Source organism: Chlamydotis macqueenii, chromosome 2 (assembly GCF_036417535.1).
Source record: "Chlamydotis macqueenii isolate bChlMac1 chromosome 2, bChlMac1.mat, whole genome shotgun sequence".
Classification (NCBI taxonomy): domain Eukaryota; kingdom Metazoa; phylum Chordata; class Aves; order Otidiformes; family Otididae; genus Chlamydotis; species Chlamydotis macqueenii.
Genome location: NC_141557.1, coordinates 142,396,292 through 142,400,531, shown reverse-complemented (window position 1 = coordinate 142,400,531; position 4,240 = coordinate 142,396,292).

Sequence of the window (4,240 nt, the reverse complement as noted above, 5' to 3'; positions counted from 1 at the left end):
GGCGGCGGCAGCGGCCCCCTCCCTCCCGCCACCCCAGCCCCGCTCCGTCGCCTCTCCCCGGCTTTATCATCTCCTCCAGCCACCCCCCACCCCCGCGTCTGTCCCCTCCCCTTCCCCTCCCGTTACCCCCTCTCATCCCGCCGCCTCCCGGCCCCACCCCAGTCTCTCCCCATGACCGGCTCCCGGAGGCGGGAGGTCGGGGGAGGGAAGGGGGGCCGACGGCTCGGGCTCGCAGGCTTCTCAGGTTCCCCACGTTGGGAATTTCTACATCCAGGATTTAGACATAGACGCCGCCAGCCCACCGTAGCTGACCAGTCCTCCCTGCACGGTTTGGCACCCCGTTATGTCTACCCTGGTGGGGTCTTGCGCCCCGTTTCCCAAAGCCGGCCGCCCCTTCCTTCGTTCAGCCCGGGGAGCCTTGCCTCCCGCCCGGCGTTAGCCCGTTAGCTGGTGTAGAACCGGGAACCGAAGATGCAATACCGAGTGCTCAACTCCAGAGAAACTTCCACTCTTTCCTCTTGGATACACACTTTGGTAAGCCACCGAGAACACCAGATTCCTGCAAAACAGACTGTAATTTATGCTGTTGCCAGCAGGTTGGGGAACAGGATTCTGTCCCTCTGCTCTGCTCTGATGAGACCCCACCTGCAGTACTGCATCCAGCTCTGCAGCCCCCAACGTAAGAAGGACATGGACCAGTTGGAGAGGGTCCAGAGGAGGGCCACGAAGATGATGAGAAGGCTGGAGCACCTCTCCTATGAGGACAGGCTGAGAGAGTTGGGGCTGTTCAGCCTGGAGAAGAGGAGGCTCCGGGGAGACCTTATAGTGGCCTTCCAGTACCTAAAGGGGGCTCATAAGAAAGATGGGGAGAAACTCTTCAGCAAGGCCTGTTGTGATAGGACAAGGAGTAAAATAGAGGAAGGTAGATTTAGATTGGACACAAGGAAAAAATTTTTTACAATGATGATCGTGGAACACTGGCACAGGTTGCCCAGAGAGGTGGTGGATGCCCCATCCCTGGAAACATTCAAGGCCAGGTTGGATGAGGCTCTTAGCAACCTAATCTGTTTGGAGATGTCCCTGCTCCTTGCAGTGCGGTTGGACTAGGTGGCCTTTAAAGGTCGCTTCCAACCCAAACTATTTTATGATTCTATCTAAATGACAGACACAGAGATTTGACACTGTTTTGAGTCATATTGATGGTGTTTGCAGTTTGTGTTGCAATAGCTGCTTCTCAAGGCCCTCGTCAGGGCTGGAGTAAGCCTCACGAACACTGGGCACCATGGGATCATATCACAAACGGGAGACTTCATCCCAAATAAGTGTTCCTCTCCTATAACCATTTTGTAGTAGAGCAGCAGGTATGATTCTCACCCCTAAGACAATTTACAGAGTGATACAGAAATCATGTGCACTGTGCTTCATGCCATTACACAACACAGCTGTTGGCTAAAAAGGAGTCATCCAGTGAAATCCAGAGAAACTTGGGCTGCTGTATGTTACTAGAGTTGCAAGTAGAAGAACAAACTCCCTGGAGCTAAAAGCCCTTGTTCCTAAAGGCTGGTAGGAGGTCTTTAAGAAGATTCAACAGGCCTTCGCTTTGTGTCCCAAACGGCAGGTCCCGCGTTCCGGTTCCAAAGTGATGCAGGTCGGAGAGTGCTGCCTGGGTTGCTGAATCACCCATTACGCTTCCTGAAGCAGATTACTGTTGCGATGTTTCTAAGCAGCTCCTCAGCCAAATACTGACTCACAACGATCTTTCCTACTAAGATCTGCTGGGATCCCTCACAACATGGGACTGCTGCTGACATTTACTGCCCATAATCCATCCGCAGGTCCTGAGGGAACTGGTGGATGAAGTTGCCAAGCCACTGGCCATTGTATTTGAGAAGTTGTGGTGGTCTGGTGAGGTCCCTGATGACTGGAAGAGAGGGAACATAACCCCAATTTGTAAAAAGAGGAACAAGGAGGACCCGGGCAACTACAGGCCGGTCAGCCTCGCCTCTGTGCCTGGCAAGGTCATGGAGCAGATTCTCCTGGAAACCATGCTAAGGCACATGGAGAGCAAGGAGGTGGGTGGTGACAGCCAACATGGCTTCACCAAGGGCAGATCGTGCCTGACCAATTTGGTGGCCTTCTATGACGCGGTGACGGCATCGGTGGACAAGGGACGAGCAACTGACATCATCTACCTGGACTTGTGCAAAGCTTTTGACACTGTCCCGCACAACATCCTTCTCTCTAAACTACAGAGGCATGGGTTTGATGGATGGACCACTCGGTGGATAAGGAGTTGGCTGGATGGCCGCACTCAGAGCGTGGTGGTCAACGGCTCAATGTCCAAGTGGAGACCGGTCACGAGTGGTATCCCTCAGGGATCCGTGTTGGGCCCGGCCCTGTTCAACATCTTTGTCGGCAACATGGACAGTGGGATAGAGTGCACCCTCAGCAAGTTCGCCGCTGACACCAAGCTGTGTGGTGCCGTCAACACGCTGGAAGGGAGGGATGCCATCCAGAGGGACCTTGACGGGCTGGAGAGGTGGGCCCGTGCCAACCTCATGAAATTCAACCAGGCCAAGTGCAAGGTCCTGCACCTGGATCATGGCAATCCCAGGGACAAATACAGGCTGGACAGAAATGGATTGAGAGCAGCCCTGAGGAGAAGGACTTGGGAGTGCTGGTGGACGAGAAGCTCAACATGAGCCAGCAATGTGCTCTTGTGGCCCAGAAGGCCAACCACATCCTGGGCTGCATCAAGAGGAGTGTGGCCAGCAGGTCGAGGGAGGTGATTCGCCCCCTCTACTCTGCCCTGGTGAGACCCCACCTGGAGTACTGTGTCCAGTTCTGGAGCCCCCAACATAAGAAGGACATGGACCAGTTGGAGAAGGTCCAGAGGAGGGCTACGAAGATGATAAAAGGGCTGGAGCACCTTTCCTATGAGGACAGGCTGAGAGAGTTGGGGCTGTTCAGCCTGAAGAAGAGGAGGCTCCGGGGAGACCTGATAGCAGTCTTCCAGTACCTCAAGGGAGCCTACAAGAAAGATGGGGAGAGGCTGTTCAGTAGGGCCTGTTGTGATAGGATGAGGGGTAATGGTTTTAAAATAGAGGGAGGAAGATTTAGATTGGATACTAGGAAAAAAATTTTTACAATGGGAGTTGTAGAACACTGGAACAGGTTGCCCAGAGAGGTGGTGGATGCCCCATCCCTGGAAACATTCAAGGCCAGGCTGGATGAGGCTCTGAGCAACCTGATCTGGTCGGGGATGTCCCTGCTCCTTGCAGGGGGGTTGGACTAGATGACCTTTGAAGGTCCCTTCCAACTCTAACCGTTCTATGATTCTGTGATTCTACGATTCTACTTGTGCTACCAAGGTCCTCGGATCAGCGGGGCAACGATCTGAGAGGAAGCAGTTACTTTATCATCACTGTAGTCAAGTTTTTGTGGATTAATAAGACTTTTTTTTTTAATAAAAAAAAGGGGTTCTAATAGAGGTTTTATTTCAATTAGACTGCCCCACCAGCAGATAGTCCCCAGGAGAATGGAATATAGTGGTGTCTGAAGCCATCAAAAAGGTCTAACACATATCCCACTTCCCAGGAATTGTCTGTGCCCTGAACGGGCATAGGGCATGGCCCAGGAAGAACTGCCAGACATGCCGGAGTCTCCAAATGAAAACCTGAGCAACACAGTGAACAGCTCACCCTGGAGTTGTGTGAAGCAGCCTTCTAGACTGAGAGCACTAAACAACATTCCTGCTGGAATAGAACCTCGGTGGAGCTTTTTTGTTTTGTTTTGTTTTAACTTAAAAGTTGGAAGGGCTCTGACGGGATGCTGTCCCCTTGCATGTGCACTTTCACGTTGCTTAGATTTCAATTCTAGCTGTACTTGCAGGAACTTTGTCTTCTGACCTATTTTTCTTCCTAGCACAGCTTTCAAACCTGAAAAGCCACTGGCAACAGAACAACGAAAGCCTTCTCTTTCTTTTCTGTTATTACTACCACCACTGGAGAGGAATTAGACTGTAAATGTGACTAGGTTCCTAAAGTATTATATCTAGCCACGTTCATTTTCCATGAGCCCTACAGAGGTGCCTGCTTTGCAGTTGTACTTTGCATCAACTTTCAAATTTCCACTTTTGGTGGAACATGGAGCAAATTAATGCAGAAAAGTAATAATAGAACTACTGCTGCTTTCGTATTTGAGCAGCTGGTATAATTTTTAATTGGTTTATTGGATCACT